Here is a 21,914-nt window from a genome sequence, read left to right as displayed (position 1 = left end):
TTCCAACTCTCTGTGACTTCATGTGGCTTGGGGGGGGGGGCAAAAATACTGGAGTGGCTTGCCATTTCCTTTTCCATCTCATAGATGAGGAACCTGAAGCAGAGTTAAGTGACTTGCCCAGGGTCATACAATAAGTATGTTCAGACACAAGAAAATTTAGCAACAAACCACATACCCCTATAAACCTAGAACATTTAATGTCATATAACATACAAACTTAAAGTACCCAGTATCATACCATATATCTTTACATACCTAAAACATTCCATACCATACCACACACTTCTAGTCACCTAGAACATCTCATATCATACCATATACCTCCTGGGGACTTAGAACAGTCAGTAGTATACCATATATCTTTACTTACCTAGAACATTCCATATCATACCACATACCTCCCACAGACCTAGAACAGTCAATAACATATATCTTTACAGACATCGAACATTCCATATCATACTACATATCTTCTATGGACCTAAGTCAGTAGTGTACTGCATATTTCTATGGACCATGAATACGAAGCATCATGGAAATACCTTCAATAGCTTAGAACATCCCATATTATCCTATAAACTATCTGTACTATAAGCCCTATCTATAGGTACCTTGAATGCTCAATATCATATCATTCAATTCAAACAAATAATATGCCCAGACTAGGTTTCTACTATTTAATTTAAAAAAATGATTACATGTCATCTATATTCAAGGACCTTGATAAAGAGATAAAGATACAAATAAAGAAATGAAAGAGTCATAGTCTTCATGGAGATTACATTCTTCTTGGGGATTAAAAATATACACTCAGAAAAATGAATATGATGTATGTGTAGAGTCACACAAAAGGACACATCAGAAAGAGAGCTGGCAGAATTAAGAAAGGCATCTGAGGAGGTGATGACCATTAAAGCACAGGATGTCTGAATTGGGAGGGATCTTAGAACACAGGAGGTCAGAGCCGGTAGGGCCCTTAGAACACAGAATGCCAGAGCCGGGAGGACCCTTAGAACATAGAATATTAGAGTTGAGAGGGTCCTTAGAACACATAATATCAGGATTGGGAAAGAACTTAGAACACGGAAAGTCAATTGGGAGAGACAGACTATAAATGTTGGTACTAGAAAGAAGACACAGAACATGATATGGAGGGAATCTAGAAGGGACTTTAGAATTCAGAGTCAGGAGAACTCAGAACATAGAATGTAAGAGCTGGGAGGGGCCTAGGAATGCTAGAAGAGAAAGAAAAGGGAATAAATATTTATATAGTACCTACTCTATGCTAATTATATATATATGTATATATATATATACATATATATATGTGTATATATATATATATATATATATATATATATATATATATATATATATATATATATATATATATATCAATGGATAAGAGCACTGGCCTGGAGTCAGGAAGACTTGAGATCAGATCCAACCTTAGACACTAGCTGGGTGACCCTGGACAAGTCACAAGTCACCCTGTTTCCCTTGGTTTCCTCATTTCTAAAACAGGAAAAGGAAAGGGCTCCAGTATCTCTGCCAAGAAAGCCCCAAATGGAGTCAAGAAGTCAGATCCAACTGAAAATATTGAACAGTTATATGCTAGGTGCTCCTTATAAGTATTATCTCATTTAGGAATCTTAGACGAGTAATTCTCACCTTTTTGCTTTCAGGATCCTTTACATGCTTAAAAATTATGGAGGAGCCTAAAGAGTTTTTGTTTATGTGAATTAGATAAATAACATCTTAGTATTATTATAAAAAATAGTTTTGTAGCCTCTGAAAAGGTCCTTGGAGTATACTCTGAGAGGTGCCGCATAACATAGAATATGCTCTAGAACAGGAGCAGGGAACCTCTGGCCCAATGGCCTGCATTGGTGTGACTTTGCCATGACAACTGTATGTGGGACTTAAAATTCAATAAATCTAGGAGTTTCTGAGGGGTGAAGTAGTTAAATGTTTGACCCAATGTAGCCTGTGAATGATGTTATAATTATACAAATGGCCTTTGGCAGAAAAGAGGTTCCCCACTCCTGCTCTAGAATATAGAGAATGAAACGTTAGGGTGTTTGAGAGAAGGCATCGATCATGGAATAGCTTCTCCAACTTTCTGGTCTGAGGAATCCTTTAGAACTCCTAAAAATTTCAATAACAGCCCTTTCCCGCAAGCACTTTTGTTTATGATGTTTATTTCTATCAAAATTTACGGTGTTCAAAATAAAAGCATCTTAGTATTATGATGAAAATAATTCTTCCCTGAAAAGGGAAGTGTTCACTTTGAGAATTGAAAGCTAAAGCCCAAAGAACAATGATTTATGGTCAAGCATATTTGGTACATTAATGGCAATCAGGCCTGGTGCCTAGGGGGGGTCTTATACTGATGGTGGTAGGGCAATTCTACCTTCCTCCTTTATATTCTGCCTCTGGGGTCAGTGGAGAAAAGAGGGCCTCATCTGATTTATAGAGGTAGAGATCCAGGCAAGGTTTGGAGAGAACTTGGTGAGGGGCACAAGGCTAGGGTTGGTGCAGGCCACCTGGTCTACCCCTTATTGGAACATGGTGACAAGCCTAACTGATCCTCCCTGGTGTTCCAGCCACAGGGCCAGCCAGGTCCTGGGCAGGCTGCCGGCTTTTCCAGGTGCCGGGACACCCAGGGGAGGGAGGAGACCTTTCATGTGGGATCTGGGCAGGCGTACCACCCAGAAAGCAGCGGAAGCCAAGATGCCCAGGGAAGGGTGGGAGCAGTCCCTGGGAAATGGAGAACCATAGGCTTGCTGAGAATCAAAGCTAGAGGGGCCATTTGAGTTCCTGCAATTGGTCCAACCACCTCATTTTACAGATTGGGAAGTTTTCCTTCAGAGAGGGGCAGGGGCTTGCCTGAGGTCACACAGTCAGTCAATGCCACAAAGTTGGGGTTAGGCATAAGATACAATGATCATTCTATCACCCCAAAACAAAGCTGGTTTTGTGCCACAGATTAGAACAACTCATCTCATAATTTAACTTCTTAGGGGATTTATCTGCTGTATGACCTTGGGCAAAGTCACAAGCTCTTTAAGCCTCTGTCATATTGGGGATGATGATATTAGATCTCTTATAGGGAGAATCTTCAATCATGAATTGGAAAGTGCTAGGTAATTTAATGCTATTGCTATTATCATTAATAATAATTATTAAGACCTATAATTCAATGGTGCAAGGAATTTCCAACACAGGTTGGCATTTGTCCTATGACAAAGAGAAGTCAAGGGACAATAATGTATAAGAACTGAGACTTGAACTCAGATCTTTCTGACTCCAAGCTGGATCTACCCAATATTTCCTGCTGCCTGTTAATACTATGCCTATTGCTATTAGAAGGGTCCTGCTTGCCCATCAATGGGGAGGATGACTGACCAATTTTTGGCATGTGAATGCAATGCATTAGTCTAAGTGATATAATAAGAAATGATGACTATAGGGGCAGCTAGGTGGTGCAGTGAATAGAGCACAAACCCTGGAGTCAGGAGGACCTGAGTTCAAATCCAGCCTTAATACTTAATAATTACCTAGCTGTGTGGCCTTGGGCAAATCACTTAATCCCATTGCCTTGCAAAAAAAATCGATAACTATGAAGAATACAAGGAAGTATGGAAAGACAGCTATGAACTAATGCTGGGTAAAAACCAGGAGAATAATGCTTTTTGATAATTACAATAATGTAAATGAAAATAACTTGAATAGATCAAAAGAGTGGAATAATTCCAGAGGAATGTTCCCCATTCCTTTGCAGAAGGAATTGACTGGAGGTGTACCATGAAACTTTTTTTTTTTTAACATGGGCCATTTGTGAATTTGTCTTGTTTTAACTCAGGTAAATATTACGAGAGGGCTTCTTTAGAGAGGGAAAGAGCTGATTAGAATGAGTCACTGAATATCGAAAAGGGTGAAAAAAGAAATGAAAGAAGAATGTCAATAAAATGTATAAAGGGGACATAGATAAGCAAGGAAGTATTGGTACTACCGAGGGGCAGCTAGGTGGTGTAGCAGAGGGCAGGTCAGGAAGATACCCTGGGCAAGTCACTTAACCTTGCTGCCTCAGTTTTCTCACCTGGAAATCAGAGCTGGAGATGGAAATGACAAACTACTCTAATCTTTGCCAAGAAAACCCCAAAGGGTCACAAAGAGTCAAAGTGACTCAACAACCATTGGTACTGTTATGTGAAATTAAATATATACTTTCAAACATAAGTTCCATGTAACAAATTCACGGTTTCATAAGCAGTCCTCTTCATTTTTGTTCTGTACATGAAATATTAATTTTTGACTTCATAATAAAAGACAATTTAAAAAAAGATTTCTGCCTCTTCTGGTCCAAATAACTCCATCATCCATGTGTCATGCTGTCTGAAATTCTGCCACTAGAAATCTAGGCCTTTGGTTCATAAAAAGACTCCCATGGGGACATTCACCTGTAAGAAAGATCCACTCATAGAGACAGAGGGTCATATGGCAAGCTCAAGAAGATGTCTCGTCTAGATAGCCAGATTTGAATGTGATGAGTCTTCCTGACTCTAGGCCTGGCTCCCTTATCCACTGTACTACCTAGCTGCCCCTCAATGGTACCACTACTGTCCTGCTTATCCTCTATGACTGATTTTCGAACTTTCTTCTACTCTCTTTTATATAATTTTCATATTTTATTGATTTTTTTCTATTTTTTCACCCTTCTCATTATTCACTGATTCCCTCCCCTCCTCTAATTTCTCTTAGAGATACTGTCCAATGGAGACATATATAACTACCATCCATTGTAGACACAGTCAATATAATAGACATCTTGTGTAGACATTGCCATTCTAGGCCTTGCCCTCAGGGAGACAGACCCACATGTCACATACTGTTTTGACATATACACTGCTTCCACAGAGACAAGCCAGTGTAGACAAAGTCTGCGAGGATACTGCCAATGGAGAAGTTGTTCCATGGAGATATAGCCTCCATAAAAGCTCACAAATGAGATGAAACCATGGAGAATCTGACCAATGAAGCCTCACCCTCCCCATCCCCCAGGAAGACCTACTTTGTACATACACTGCCCTGCAGAAGGCAGCCCCATTGACTGACCCACAGAAGGGAGGAAAGCTTCATCTTTACTCCTGTTGTTTGGGATAAAATATAAAACTCTTGGACTGGCGTTCTAGGTCCTTCAACCTTTGGTTTCAATCTACCTTTCCACCTCAATCTGCCTTTCTACCCCATTTTTCTCTTTGCTGTTTTAGATTCCAGACAAATTGTACCATTTCCCCAACCTTGGAAGGTTGTCTCCTACCTCAACTCATATGCAAAGTGGATTGCCAGATGTGGGCTTTTTCCTCATTTCAGCCTTGTCTTGCAAAGCTTAACCCAGTGTACCTCATTGGTGAAACTTTTCCTAATTCCCTAGCTGTGCCTTTAACCTGTTCAAATTATCTTTTATTTATTTTGTCCTGGATGTCATATATCTTCGGAAGAACGTAAGCTCTTTGAGGATAGTGAGGATTTCATTTTTGTCTCTGTAGCCCAGGACTTGGCTCATTGTAGGCACTTAATGATTTCTTGAATTGAATTGTTAGTGCCTCCTTCCTCTGACCTTGGGACCAGCCTCTCTGACATAGTCACCCATGTAGACAGAAACAACAATATGGAATCAAAGGAGCAGAGGTTGGAGAGGATGTGACTGATAACCTGATCCTAGCTGTGCCTATAATTCCTTGTGTGGCCTTATGTGACTTTGAACAAGCCCTCTTGGAATCTCATTTGTAAAATCAGGAGTTTAGACTATCAGGGGTTCTCAACTTGGGGTTAATGAATTGCTTTTTTCTAATGTGTAACTGAATTTCAGTATAATTGGTCCCCTTTGCAATCCTATGCATTTTGTTTTACATATTTAATTCCATCAGTCTGAGAGGGTCCAAAGACTTCCCCAGACTGCCCAAAGGGTTCAGGACTCAGAAAACATTAATCATTAAGGTCTCTGCTGGCTCTGGAATTCTATATTCCAAAGTTCCATTTGCTCAGTATTCTAAGGTTCCTTCCAGCTCTGTTATCACTTCTTTGAAGTCCCACCAAAATTTCCTTTTCTTGCTGGAAGCCTTTTCCATTCCCCACCCCCATTTCCATCCCCCTCACAGAGGTCACATAGCGAGTAAATGTCTGAGGCTGGATTTGAACTCAGAGCTTCCTGATTCTACACCTCATGCTCTATTCACTGCAACACATAGTTATTTATATAGCTTGCTCTGCATCTATCTATTTACATGTTTTCTCCATTGTAGGCTCCTCAAGGACAGGGACTATCTTTTGCCTCTTTTGTATCCCCATGGTTTAGCACAGTATCTTATACATAGTAGACGATTAGGAAATATTGCTTGAATGATTGATTGATCTAGAGACATTCTCTGTTCTTTAGGTTCTTTCAGCTTTGTTATAAGAACCCTTCTAATTCTCAGAGGCTAGAACAGGGCAGATTCAGGGTGGGGGGAACAGGTGGGAGAGGGCATGACTTTGTTGAGTCAAAGGAAGAAAGGAAGGCTAGACAGGGAGCTTTAGAGCAGTAGAGCCTGACGTCTGGGTCTTGTTTTGCAGTGGAGGGAGTTTTATTTATGGTGGGGAAGGAGAGGAAGCCCCCTTGGAGCTCTTCTGGTGGTGGGAATAGAAGGCTGACCTCCCTCTGACCTGAAAGGGGCAGTCTAGGAAACTTATTTTTAATAGACTAAAGAGCATGGTAGGGACTCAGATGACTTCATGTAAACCCAAGCCCCAGGGGACCTCCCCAATTTGCATCCTTCCCCACAGGGACTGTGTGGACTTTACTGAAGACTCTCAGACAAACTACTAACACACCTGGTAGGATGCTCATTGGAGAGTGGGAAACAGATCTTATGATGAGCTTCCTGTCCACTCAAGCACCATACACTATTAGAACATCTGGGGATGACAGGACCTCAGTTTCTGGTGGGTTATGTTACAAAAGAGGCCCGGAGAGGGCAATATAATTTGAATGGACTTGACCTGCTTAAAATTGCACAGTGAGTTAATGGCATACCTGGACTGAGGCTCCAGACCTCCTGACTCCCAGTGTAGGGTTCTGGTTTTAGTTTGATATTTCCCTCAAGAGATTCAGGACTTTTTGGCTTTTTCTTTCCTCTACAGTCTTCCCACTAATGCCAGGTACCTGCACCCCCACCTCTTCACTTACTAAATCACCCTATCCAGTTCTCCCCTTGTCCTTTCAAAGCAGGGCATGTGTGTTGAGGCCAGAGTTCATAGCTCCATTGTGAGAAAACCCTCCAGTAAACTGCAGGGGACAACATCTCCTCCCTCTCTGAACTTGACTCTTATCCACTATGCATTCTAGTCTTCCTGTCTTCCTATCCAAAAGAACTATGAAGTCAGTGGATCCTGGCTGAAATCCTGTCTCTGATGCTCATTATTTGAGGGACCTTGGGTAAATCACTTGACCATGATGCACCAGTTTCTTCATCTATAATTTGAGGGAGTTGAGTTAGATGGTCTCCCATGTCCCTTCTTACTCTAGATCTGGAGTCTATCATATTTTTTTAGGTTTTCGCAAGGCAGTGGGGTTAAGTGGCTTGCCCAAGGCCACATGGCTAGGTAATTATTAAGTGTCTGAGCCCAGATTTGAACCCAGGTACTCCTGACTCCAGGGCTGGTGCTCTATACACTGTACCACCTAGCTGCCTCAGAGGTCTATCATCTTGATCAAAACTTTAACCCTAGCTTTTCTGCACCAGAAGGGAAAGGGAGGGTTGCTTTACAGAAAAGTGGGTAGAAAATAGGACCTCAACCACCACTGAGTCCAATCCCCTCATCTCACAGAAAAGTCAATTGAATTCACTTGAATTGCTTAAGATTACACAATTATGGCCTTACCTGAGACTAGACTTAGTAGATGGGTATTTCCTTCCTGGGAGCCCTTGAAAAGGAGAAGAGAGGGGCTCTTGCCTTGGCCAACACCAATGGTCCTCTCCAGCTTGGAAGGAGCCCTGGGGATGGCCTGGCCTCTAGAGAAGGAAGTGACTGGGTTGGGTGGTGTCATCATCACAGTAATAATGCCCCATATATGAGCACATCTGTCTTCACTTGACAGAGAGTGTTCACATCCATTGTCTCATTTTTTCTTTACAACAATTGAGGGAAGTAGGAAAGGTCACTTTTTTCAAAAAGTAATGATCAAATTATGCAAGGAATTGACTCATATTGTATTGCCATTATAACTTCTCGGCTAGTTAGGCAGACTCCTGTGGAAAGGTGACTCATTATTGGGCTCTTCAGCCTAACTAGGAACTCAGGACACCAGTCAGTAGAGTTGTCCTTAAGAATCTCTCAGTGGTTTTGCAAGGTTCAGACTGGTCTCCTATAGAGACTTGGGTCAGGGGACAGGGCTCTGTCCAAGGTCCTTCTTAAAAGCCTGAGACTTACCTTAAAGAGAATGTTCTGTGATGCTAGCACTGAGTTACCTTCTCTCTGGCCCCAGAAGCTTGGCTCTGATAGGGGATTCATGGGGAGGGTAAGATTGTATTTATATAATTTAGGGTTGTCCCCAGCTTCCCAGGTCTGAATCTGTCATCTCAATTTCTCAACCCAGAAGAATTTTCAGCTCTTTCCCAAGTCCTCATATGGGGAAACCCCATGACCAAATTTGGGCCACAAAGACATCTGAGGTCAGAGGATTTCATTTGGGGGAGTTAAACAAATGATGTAGGTACACCTTTTACCGGCTTAACTGAGCAGGGGATGTGAATCTGGGGAAGGTAGGTCAGCTGGGAGGTGCTGGGGAGTTGACACTGAAAAGAGGGAAAAGTGGAAAGGTAAGGATTAAGGAGTGAGACTGGAAGGTAAGACTGGAGAGGAAAAGCTCGGGACCAGCAAAGTGAAGTTGGGAGGCAAACAAGGCCAGAAAGTGAGGGAGATGAGTAAGGCGGGGCTTGGAACGTGAGGTCAGAAAGTTGAGGATGCAGAGGTAAGATCAATGAGTGTGACCAGCAGAAAAGGCTAAGAAGTGAGCTTCATGAGTTGAGGTTGAGGAGGTGGCTCCCAAGAAGTTGGAACTGCCTTTGAATGGGACAGACCATGGGGCTTTCCCCAGCCTGCTTCATGACCAGCTGGCCTAGATCAGAGACTTATGACCAGGTGGGAAAGGTGCTGCAATCTGGCACAGGAGGGAAGGAAGGAGGGTTCTGTTGAGGACTTCCCTTCACAGGTTCAGCATATGATTAAAGAATCACAAAATGAGAATTAGAAGGAATCTTCAAACTTGTAGTATTAAGGATAAAATAAATGTTAGAAAGCATCTTGTCCAACTCTCTCAATTTACTGAAACTCAGAGAGGGAAAGGTGATTTTCCTAAGGCAATGAATTAGGGAAAGACCTTTAACTCATGCCTAGGTCTCCTGACTCCCGAGCCTGGGAAGGTCTTTTTATTCAGTCCATAGAAGCCTCATGATTTCTTCACACTTTTCCAGAAGGTATAGGGATGTAAAGCTAACCAACAAAATCCCAAAACAAACTCAACCACACTTCTCAGTTCTGGGCCATGAAAATTAGAGAGGGGATGGTGTCGAGATGGAGGGGTCACCATGTCCAAGTCAAAGGACAGAAGTTCTCCACTTCTCACAACTTTGCCCCATCTTATTTTCCCAGACCCCAACCCTATCTTTGAAATGAAGTCTCCTTCTCACCCTCTACCCATGAAACAAGAAAAAGTGACCATCCTCTTTTCTTTTCACCTAAACACATTCTAGCCATCCTTTAAGACTCAGCTCAAATCCTCATCACCCCTGGAAGCTATGACTCAGACTCCTACTATTAGATTGTACAAGTATTTTATAGTTTAAATTCCACACTCTTCACGCCCCCTTCCCCAGTTACAGAGTGCTTTGTAGGCCTTTGGAACTGTAGGTATGACTATGAGCTCCTGGAGAGCAGAGAAGAGAGTAAGATTTATTCTGGATATTGGTTTAAGTGCTTTACCAATAAGTAGTCCTGAGAGGTGGGAGCTGTTCTTTTCCATCATTTTACAATTGAGGAAACTGAGGCAGACAGAGATGAAGTGATTTGTCCAGGGTCACATATCTAGAAAGTGTCTGATGCTGGATTTGAACTCAAGTTCTTCCTGACTCTTTGTCTGGCATGCTATCTATTGTGCCATCTAGTGGTCCCCAAGAGGGACAGTCTTGTTCTCTTGTCTCTCCCACCTTCCCCTCCTCGGACCCCGAAACAGGTGTGGGTACACAGCAAAGGCTTAAGAGATGCAGAATGGAAGGAGGCAATCTCAGGGCAGTGGCAAGTCAGGGCACTGTAAAGTCAGGAGATCAGGCTTCCAGTTTGAGCTTCTGTCTGAGCTTATTGTATGGCCTTCAGAGAGTTACTTAATATTTCTGGGTCTCTGAGTCCTCATTTGTAAGTAACCTATGGCCCAGAACCAACCACAACTCTGATTCAGTCCTGGGATCATCTTCCACAAATAACTTTCTTTGACTTTTTCCCCTACCAACTTTCCTCTGGGAATATTGTTCAGAAAGGTCTATGTTCTAAGCTCCATTGCACTCTAATATTCTGTGTTCTGAGGGTCTTCCCAGCTTTGACATTTTGTGTTCTAAGGATCCCCCCAGCTCTGACATCCTGTGTTCTAAGGACCCTCCCAGTTCTGACATCCTGTGTTCTAAGGACCCTCCCAGCTCTGACATCCTGTGTTCTAAGGACCCTCCCAGTTCTGACATCCTGTGTTCTAAGGACCCTCCCAGCTCTGACATCCTGTGTTCTGAGGGTCTTCCCATCACTGACATCCTGTGAAGTCACAGATCTAAGCCTGGGAGTTTGAGTTTACAGAGGATCATGCTCATGTAGTCTGTGATCAGCACCCCAGTCCCAGACTGAGCCCTGATCCTATTTGGATCCTGGCAAGGAACTAAACACTAACATGGATTTCAGACTTAGGTCTGACCCAGCCCCAGAGTCAATCCCACTAACTTTTGACAAAGACAAAGTTAGAACCTAGGACACTCACTTAACTTTCGTCCTGGTCATAGGCTGAGCCCAGGTAGTCTCCCTCACAGCATTGCTGTAAGGATCCAATGAAATGATGAATGTTGGACATTGGTGGAGATCTCCAAGTGCTATGGCAATGTTAGGAATTATTCATTATTATTATAGAGGACTTTTAGGGTTGCATGTATGTATGTATAATTTCTCATTTGATCCTTTTAAAAAGGCTGTGAAGTTGCTCTTATATTATTACATCCTTTTGAAAGTGAGAAAACTGAAGTTGAGCAAGACTAAGTTACTTACCCAGCCACACTTCTTGCAGCTAGTTAAGTGTCTTCAGCAGGATCTGAACTTGGGACTTCCTGACTCTAAGCCAAGTCTTCTACCCACTATGTGTCATATCGGCTGCTGGTTACTGTTTACCTTGGGCAGAGTAGATTGGGGAAGATTCAAAGTTTAGGTAAAACTGAATCCTTTGCCTCCAGGGACTCTAAGAGTGGATTCAGGATCTGGGATGGTCCAGGGGAAACACAAGGAACAATACAGGAGACGAATTACCTCTAGATGAGACAAAGGTTGGACTGGAGACCCCCACCCCCACCCCCCACCCCAGAAGCACACTATGTCATGGCAGCCCAGGGACAGACAGGACTAGGAGTGAAATGTCTTTGTGTGTTTATGCATCTGTGTGAGGGGAGAGGATATAGACATCTATGTGTATAATACCTAAGACACATGCAGCAAACATTATATTGGATACCACATGTGTAGTATATCACATACTATATCCATGTGTTCTGCAATGCCATATATACTATATACTATATACTCCAATGCTGTAGAATTACAGGTTCTATATTGTTTTTGTTGTTTTGTTCTGCATTCTCCTGACGATGCCATGACAAGTGCAGGAATTAGATTTGAGGAGGGGGCTGTGCTCACTTTCTCCTCCAGGGCCGTCTGGGTCCAGTGGCCATACATGATTGAGGGTGACTGGAGTTGGCCCTGGCTGAGAGGCAATGCAGGTTAAGTGACTTGCCCAAGGTCATGCTAGAACACGTCAAGTGTCTGAGGCTGGACTTGAACTCGCGTCCTTCTGACTTTGGGGTCAGAAGTCTCTCCCCTTCACCACCAGCTGCCCTGTGTTATATAGTCTATAGCATTAGATACACATGCATCTGCCTCACCCCCCCCCAGGCTGGGCACTCCCCATGGGGGGGGTGGCATTCTGAGAACTTTCACATGGTTCCCATTGATGGAGAAGCTACTTCCTGTGTCTGCCAGCCCCTGCCTCCTCCTGCAGACCCGCTCCACTGGGTTCCACGCAGCCCTGCACTGTCCCGAATGGGGGCTACGGGTGGGGACCACGAGGGGCTGCCAGTGAGCACACTTGCATGCATGCAGGCCCATGCACATGCATGCTCACATGCAGACACACACACATGCACACACATGGGCACATGGAGAATCACACACACCTGCATGGCTGCTAATCCACCCAATCTTTGCAGTAATGCCTCCATGTGTCTGGGTGCCTGGACAATGGCCAAGCCAAGGTAGGGGGGTGGGGGTGGCCTATGGAGCTTTCCTGCTTGGGGGGGGGGGACAGGAACCTTTCAAAGACCCAGGGCCTGGGGGAATCACTCCTCAGTGATTACCTGAACTACTGAACCCAAAGGTACAGTGGAGTCAAGAATGTCAGAGCTGGGGGGGCCCTTAGAGCCCAGAATGTCAGAGCTGGGGGGCCCCTAGAGCTCAGAATGTTAGAGCTGGGGGGGCCTTAGAGCCCAGGGTGTCAGAGCTGGGGGAGCCCTTGGAACTCAGAATGTCAGAGCTGGGGGGCCCTTAGAGCTCAGGGTGTCAGAGCTGGAGGGGGGGGGCTTAGAAGGCAGGATGCCAGAGCTGGGAGGGCCCTTACCAGGGAGAATTATGAGGAGGGCATTTAACAGTCTTCATTAATTCATCTAACAGTCATTTAAAAAGTGCCTATTGTTTGTAGGGCATAGTGCAGACTGCTAGGAGATCTAGAGAGGAAAAAGGCATCCATGGTGAGCCCCAAGGAGCAGTTCTAGTGGAGGCAGGGCTGTGTTCTCCCAGACCCAACTTGGGTTCTTCGGCATCTGTGTTTGCCATTTGTCAGAACCTAGAGGCTATAGGGGTAGCCGGAGAAGGCTTGGACATGTAGAGACAGTCCCCAACTCTGACATCTACTAACAGCTTGGTTTTGATTAGCTTCATAGGGCCTCAGTTTCCCTATTTTTACAAATGAAGACTTTAACTTTCCCCCCTTAAAAAAAACTTTTCCAGTTCTGATATCCCATGTTCTGATGTCCTTCTACCTTTGGCAGTTTTAGTTCTAGGGATGCCTGGTGCCTGGTGTCTGTCCCATCATCTTGGCATCATGGTGTGGCTCAGTGGAAAGAGCTCTAAACTTGTCTTCATAGACTCCAAATCTGCATCCTGACCCTGAGATGCTCATCTCTCCTTCTATGACCTTGAATAATTTAGAGGAAGTTCTCTTGGCCTCAGTTTCTTCATTTGTCGGTTGATGCTTACAAGCCTCTGAGGTATCTTCCACCTCTAGACCCATGATCTATGATTATGAACGTGTGTGAGCACATACATAAATATGTTATTAGCCTGTTGGATGTGTGTGTCTATACCTATCCTGAATGTGAGTGTGGGCTCACACAGTCGCACGTACGCAGTGGCCTATTTAAAATCAACCACCCACAGGCATCGTGGGAAACCGCTGCTCTGAAAGTCTCAATGCTCCCCCCCCACCTTCGCAGAAGCCAGTCCATTCCAACAAACCTTAATTAAGCACTTAATACATACAGTAACCTCCGGACAAAGACAAAAGCGAAAAAAATAGCTTTTGCCCTTTAATTCCTATGGAATAAGGTTCAAAGCATTCAGTTTGGCCTCAGAGGAGCCCCTCAAATACACACCCATCATTTTTCTCCATGTCCCTGCTGCTGCCCCTCTCCCCTACCTTGGCTCCATTCAAGCACAACCCTGGGGACCTTAGAGTCAACCTGGTCTAGCGGAAGGCGGGCCTCTGATTGGAAGAAGTTCAGATCTCTGTATGACACTGCTCAGGTCACACAAGCTTTAGTGACCTGAGCTGCTCCCTAAGATTAGGCATGGAGGAGAAGGTGCCGATAGAGGGAGTTTCCTCATTGGTAATTTTGCTACATCAGTGAAATCACTGGTCTAAACTCTATCCCTATCTCTATCAGGTGAGTTAGTTATTTAATCTAACTGTAGAATGCTTAGAAAGGGCTGGACTTTAGAAAGATCTGATTTCAAATCCCACATCAGATACTTACTAGCAGTGTGACTCTGAACAAGTCACTTTATCTGCCTCAGTTTCCTCACCCGAAAAATGAGTGGATAGATTTCACTGGTCTCTGAGGGCTTTTCCAGTTAAATCTCCAATTGATCCTTTTCTTGAACTGTCTTGCACTGTTTCTTTTTTGGGCCAGAAACCTTGAGGATCCTCCCCCTCCCAGATTAATTTTTGTTTGACTATGCAGAAGAAGCCATTCCTTGCTTCATTTCTTTCTTTATCTAGCTTTAATCCCTGAATGAACATTGTCTCAATAAAATTGAGATTTGTTAAAGATCTTAGCTTAAAAAGGCCAAAGTCCTTTGTAGCCAGGGTCATCTCCACTCATCCTGATCCATATCTGGCCACTGGACCCAGATGGTTCTGGAGAAGAAAGTGAGACTGGTGACTTTTCACAGCCTCCCCTCACTCAAATCCAATTCACATGCATGTCATGGCATCAGTTCCCTGATGTCATGGTCCTTTTCGAGAACGAAGGACAGACAAGAACAACCTTGGCCTCAAATGCTTACCAACTTCTCTAGTCATATTTGGCATAGTCTCCCTTCCTGCCCTCCCCATTCCCACCCAGGGAGTATTCTCTTGCCTCCAAGAAAACCAGTTCCACAAAACCAACATGACATCATGACAACAAAATGCATTGTTCTGTAACCATGGTCTTCCACCTCTCCAAGAAACAGAGAATCATTTCCTCATCTCCTCTCTTTGACTGGTCATTACAGTCACACAATGTTGTCGCATTGTGTCGTTTTTTGTGACATCAACATAATCATCACATATATTTTTCCCCAGTTCTGCTTTCTTCTTTGCACAAGTTTTTCCATGTTTCTCTGAATTCGTATTCATAATTTCTTATGCTACAATAATATTTTTCTCCATTCACATACCACAATTGGCTCAGCCATTGGCCCATCTATGGGAATTCTGTTGATTGCAGTGTTGCCTAACTTAAATGTTACCTCCTTCAGGAAGCCTTCCCTGATCCCACCATTCAGAATCAGAGAAAAATCTTTTGGGATCTTTGTAATTCCACATTACACCTGCACAGCAATCTGCTCTCCAACACAATTGACAAGTACACATCCAAGCTCTCCTTGAAGACATCCCTTGAGGATGGGGAGCTCATTACTCCTTTGGGGCAGCCCTTAGGGTTAACATGGTTTTTTTGACATCAAGCCTCTTTCACCCATTGTTCCTAGCTCTGCTCTCTAGGGCCAGGCATCATCATCTTTCAAATATATAAACTCATGAATGAATGATTTCTGGCATCATAATAAGTTGAGTTGTTGTTCAGTTGGGTCTGACTCTTCATGACCCCATTTTGGGGTTTTCTTGGTAAAGATACTGTAGTGGTTTGCCATTTCCTTCTCCAGCTCATTTTACAGATGAGGAAACTGAGGTAAATAGGACTAAAAGACTTGCCCTGGGTCTTGTTTGAGGTCAGATTTGAATTCAGGTTGATGTGTCTTTATGATTCCAAGCCCAGGGCTTTTAACCACTGCAACATCTAACTGCCTCACCATAATAATACCTTTTATTTTTAAATTTTTAAATTATTAATGAATAATAGCAATAGGGCACACTTCCTCAATTTTGTCCCCTAAGTCTTCTCTTCTCCTGTCTAAATTTAGCTAATCCTCACAGATCACAATCACAAAGTCCTTCACCATGACAGCTATCCTGTTCTGGATTCTCTAAAAATTCCTTCCTCTGAACTTCTGAAGCATTTGACAGCTAGACCATTCCCTTGGTGTTTGATCTGGCACATAGTAGATTCTCCCTCATCTGATGCCTTATCTGATGGTCAATGTGCATCATTATTTTCCTTGCCTCTGCTTTTTTGTTACAAGGGAGGACATTATTTTGGGGAGCAGGAAAGAGTTAAGGGAGGGGAAGAAGTAATAGTGATCCCCCCCAAAAGAAGAAAAAAAAGCATCGATGAAACATTTATAAAACCCATGGAAGATAACAGAAGGAAGTTAACAAAGTGCAGTACTGGAATCAACGGGTCAAATTTATTATATATATTTTTGTAAAGTACTGTGTCTTTAAAGTCCTGACCTTTGATATGAGATGTTACACTTTTTAAAAAATTCAAATTATATGTAAGAGAGATTCATGGTTTCATATACAATTCTCTTTTTCAGTTCTTTCTTAGATATGGAAATGATTGAGTGTGTTTATGTCTGTCAAGTTTGCAATAAAATTGTTTTAGATGTTTGTAAAATAAATAGATGATTTCTTGGAGTAATAACAGCATTTAAAATATTTCTATTACTAATTAATGATAGCAATAGATCTCAATTATTATTACCCCTATTTTGTGGATAAGAAAACTAAAATTCAGGGTAGTGCAGTGGATAGAGCACTGACCCTGGAGTCAGGAGGACCTGAGTTCAAATTTGGCCTCAGACATTTAATAATTACCTAGTTGTGTGACCTTGGGCAAGTCACTTAACCCCATCACCTTACCCCCCTCCCCCAAAAAAAGAAAGGAAACTAAAGCTCAGCAAAGGGGGAATATTAGTGGAATAGTGGATAGAGTGCCAGGTCAAGCAGGAAGACTCATCTCCCCAAGCTCAAATCTGGTCTCAGTCACTTACTAGCTGTGTGACTTTGGGCAAGTCAATTAACTCTTTGCCTCAGTTTCTTCATCTGTAAAATGAGCTAGTGAAGGAAATGGCAAATCACTCCAGTGTCTTTACCAAGAAAACCCCAAATGGAATCACAAAGAGTTGGATAAGACTGAAACAACTGAACAACAACAAAGGGAAAAATGACTTGCCCAATGTCTAGGTAGCTAAACCCTGTACTGAACCCAGTCCTGATGCTTTCCACTATAACCTATTGCTTACTGTATCGTCAAATGAGATAATGTATATAAAGTGCTTTGTCAACCTTAATAAACCATATAAAACGTTCATCATTGTCTCTTGGTCTAGACTAAGGCAAGAACTAGAAGAATAGTTTGTAAGGTGCCCTTGAGATTGAGTCTGGTATCGTTCAAACCCAGAACCCCAACCCTGGGTTTGAATTAAACCAGATTCAATCTGAAGAAAGGAAGGGGGGGACGGCTAGGTGGCGCAGTAGATAGAGCATGAGCCATGGAATCAGGGGTACCTGAGTACAAATCTGGTCTCAGACACTTAATAATTACCTAGCTGTGTGGCCTTGGGCAAGTCACTTAACCCCATTGCCTTGCAAAAAGCCTAAAAATAATTATTTAATTCAAGGGAGGAAGGAAGGAAGGAAAGAAAGAACAAGGAAAGGAGCAAGGAAAGAAGGAAAGGAAAAAAGGAAGGAAGAAAGGAAGCTAACTTCTTTGTGACCAGACTACTCAAATTAGGACAGTCTTCTCAAGAGAAGACCTCTAACTGCACCCAGACCTTTGGAAATGAATAGAAGGGATCTTCTGGGGTCCAAATGAGAATCTTTTCTTCAATAGCACCAGCCTACCTAACCTGAATTGGGAGGCCTCCAGGAAAGGAGTGGCAAGATACACTTGAGGTCACCCCTTCATGTCCTTTTGGGCCACTCTCATTGTTAGGAGGTGGCTCCTTGGGCTTCCCTATTTGTCTGACTCCTAGAATCTTTAGGGATGAACCCCTCACTTTTTCCTAAGCTAGTTTCAAAGGCAGGTTATAAGTCAATCCTAGAAGCCTTCCCTACCCACTTTGGTAGGATCTGCCTTAGTTATGACTTGCTATAATCTCCTCCATAGTCACTTTGGTGTCAGAAATGCAGGAGGGATGGTGACTCTAGCCAGTCCAGCATGGGAACCTGGAGAAACCTGAGACTTGAGCTGGAGAAGGCTTTAGATTTGGAACCATGACTGTGCCCTATGGGAATGGAGCTAAATTATGATCCTAACAATCTTCCCCTCTCTGGAGGTGGTGCAACCTAGGGAGAAGGATTAGGCTTCACACATGTTAGGGGGAATAAGTCTGTATATTTGTGATTATACCTTCTGAAACCAGCATTTCTGTGCAAGAGCTAAAGGAAAAAAGAAACCTGAGGTCATCCACATGTCATAAGGAGGTCTCAAAGAAGAGAGCTATTGAGGACAGTGAACAAATGAATGAATGAATCAATGAATGAACTTACTGGAAAAAGAAAGAGTTAATGATATTGGTAGAAAGGGAAGGGGGGAGGTGTGTGACAGAGCCAGAGGGAAACCAACACATTTAAGAATCTGACTTTGAGTTAAAGTTATATTTTGAGTTTGTGTGTGTGTGTGTGTGTGTGTGTGTGTGGTTTCAACAAACACTCAAAAACCCAGACATCCTCCCCTCCCCCATACTCTCTATAACTCCCCCTCCTTTGCATGCAAACACACACACACACACACACACACACACACACACACACACACACACACACACACTCCTAATCAGTCTCTCTGCCTTCAGTCTCTGCCCTGACATTATATCCTATATGTGGTTTGAAATGAATCTACTTAATTCACAATCATTATTCAATTCAACAAATAGGCATGAAGCATCTCTCATGTCCAATTGCCATTGCCCTGCTAAGAAACCTTCTATAGCTCCCCATTGTCCATCAAGTCAAGAGCATACTCTTTAGTCTGATATTCAGGGCCCTTCACAGCTGACTCTACCTGTCCAACCTTAACTCACACTCCTCTCCCTCCCGGATTCTCTCTACCACAGCCAAGAAGATCAGTTTGTCATCTACCAAATAAGTCTGGTGTTTTCTCACTGTTTTTTGTTCTGTCTTTACAATCCACTGCCTCTGCCTGCTGACATTCTGCCCATCCTTCAAGATTCAGATCACAGCTACTCATATGAGCTGATACAAAGTTGAGGGAATGGACCTGGGAGAGGAATTTATACAATCACATTGGAAAGAAAAACAAGTTTGAAAGATATAAGAACTCTGATCAATCAATAAAAGATTCCAGAGGACTCTTGACTGGGAGGTGATGGGCTTCGGTCCTAGAGTGGGGCATAGAATTTTGGATATGGTCAATTTGGGGATTTGTTTTACTAGCCTATATTCATTTGTTAAGAGGGTTTTCTTTACTCTTTCCTTTTCTATGGGTCTGGTGGGGGTGTGTGGGAGGGAGAGAAAATGAAAAATATAAATTTTATATACAGTTTTTAAGAAGTGTATGTCTCTTAATATCTGCTCTCTCTTCTCCCCCCCAAAATAAAATTGCAGAATTATAGAACTGAGAATTAAAAAGAACTTTAGTCTTTTTAGTCCAATACAGATCATACAGAAGAAAATCCAAACACAGGCAATAAATGGTCATCTATTCTTTTTCTGAAGACCCCCTAAGGAGGGCAACTCACTACTTTCCAAGTCAACCCATTTTACTTTTGTTCAGCTCTCATTGTCAAAAAGTTTTCCTGACTTCAAATCTACATCAAAAGATTTGTATTTTCCATGCATAGTTTTGTTTCTGTTTCTTTTGGTCCAAACTTGTAGTTTCTTTGGCATACTGCAGAGGTATTGAAGGCTCAGCGCTTGTAATTGGGGAATCTTTAACAAAATTCAAAAGAACATAGATAATGTTAACATTATGTGGAGTTCACTTGGATCCTTATATACTATTTAGTAGCCCCCCATTTCTATTTTTTTTTAGGTTTTTGCAAGGCAAACGGGGTTAAGTGGCTTGCCCAAGGCCACACAGCTAGGTAATTATTAAGTGTCTGAGACCGGATTTGAACCCAGGTACTCCTGACTCCAGAGCCGGTGCTTTATCCACTACGCCACCTAGCTGCCCCCACCCCCATTTCTATATGAATTTTGTCAAAGGAAGCCCTTGATGAGGAAACTTCCTCCATCAATGCAGAATGATACCTATTGGTCAATTGCTGATCTTGGATATCTTGCTTCAGCTGCCAAAAGTTAGGAGATTTTCCCAGGGTCACGTAGTCTGTGTTTGAAGTGGGACTCGAACCCAGGTCTTCCTAACTATGAGACTAGCTCTCTATCCACTATACCAGTAATATCAAATTCAAAAAGAAATAGGGGTCCCTATACCATACATAAGGACCCCCATGGGTCACATAAGTATTAACACTCTCTATATTCTATTGTATTTTTACTTATTTTTGTTAAATATTTTCAATTTTTTTAACTGGTTTGGTCAGTATTCCCAAGTGTTACAGTTGCAATGTAGCCATTAGATGCAGTGTTTGCACCATTGCATACCATATTGTCTTTAATAATAATAATTATAATAATAATAATAATAATGATAATGAAATTTTATTTTATCTTACAATATTCTATCCCATAGTCCTAGGGAAAGTCCTTCACAGACAGCCTTCTCTGATCCCTCACTGTAGTTTAGAAAGATTCAAGCTCTTTAAGACTCTGGCAGTTAAACAGAAGCCCCTAGCAAGCTCTCATCTAGAGCATCTTCAAGTCCAGGTTCAGCTAGGGTGTTACCTTTTCCTCGGTGAAGCCTTCCTGATCTTTTCTGAGTGTAATTCCCTTTCTCTGTCCAAATTTCTTAGACCTCTTTTTAATCTTCTCAGGAGATGACTGAGTTGAGCAGCTGAACTTGGATTTGGATGGTCATAACATTCCCACCATCTCCTCTAGATTATAAACTCCTTGAAGGCAGGAGTAGCATCATTTTTTTTTTCATCCTGAAGGCTGACCATCAAGTCCTGCACACAGGAGTCATTTTTATAAATTCTTGTTTAGTTGAAATGGTCAGTTCTTGAGTCTGGACCTAGCTCTGACTTTTCTAGTTTCAATTAAAGATTGTTTCTCTTAAGTATTAACTTTGTACTTAGGCAGCCTTTCTAACATTTTTCTGGTCTCAATCTCTAAACTGAAGAGAATGGTCTAGATGATCTCAAATGGCTCTTCCACGCCTTACATTTGAGTTCTAAGTTCTCTTTCACCTTTAAAATTCTCAGTTCTAAGGGCTCCACAAGGTGGGAGGACAGGTCAGAGAACAGACCGGACATCCCCAAAGTCCAAAGAGGTGGTTATAATATCATTTTTCAACTAATCACAAGTTGCTGAAACCAGTCATTATGAAACTAAAGGGCTTGGAGAACTATATCCAGGGGCCCCATTTGGGACAGCTCCCTCTTTGTTCTGACAGTTTTTCCAGGGGAGAGGAAATGGCCCTGTCTGGGCTAGATAGGGTGGTAGCTCCTAGAGAATGAAGGGGATGATTGAGCCCTATAGCAGGAGTCAGGGATGAGACTTAGGGGGAATTTTTCTCATGTGTCTAGTGCCTCAGGATGTGGGCTCTTAGCTGCCCTCTCTGGAGAGAAGGCAATATGCAGCTCTGGCCAGGATGGGGAACAGGATCTTTGGAGATCTTGAGACAATTCAATTCAATAAACATTTTAGTGCCTACTAAATATTGTGCTATGAACTGGGGATACAAACAAGACAAAGAAAATCCCTATCTTCAAGGAGTTTACAATATAATGAGGGAGAAAACATCAAAAGTAAGTTACATACAGAATAAATAGGAAATAGGAAATGATCAGATAAATAGAATGATTAACAAATAAATAGAATAAAT

At 42.5% G+C, this 21,914-nt stretch overlaps 1 protein-coding gene across 2 annotated transcripts in view; it reads right to left on the bottom strand.

The window, feature by feature from the left end:
- RUNX3 (RUNX family transcription factor 3) overlaps nucleotides 1–21,914 on the bottom strand; it is a 99,920-nt gene that overhangs the window by 66,043 nt on the left and 11,963 nt on the right. The gene's annotated exons all lie outside the window — the stretch shown is intronic.

This window comes from Macrotis lagotis, chromosome 1 (assembly GCF_037893015.1).
Source record: "Macrotis lagotis isolate mMagLag1 chromosome 1, bilby.v1.9.chrom.fasta, whole genome shotgun sequence".
NCBI lineage: Eukaryota > Metazoa > Chordata > Mammalia > Peramelemorphia > Peramelidae > Macrotis > Macrotis lagotis.
The sequence above is the reverse complement of the archived record's forward strand: the minus strand, read 5'-3'. Positions and strand labels throughout refer to the sequence as shown.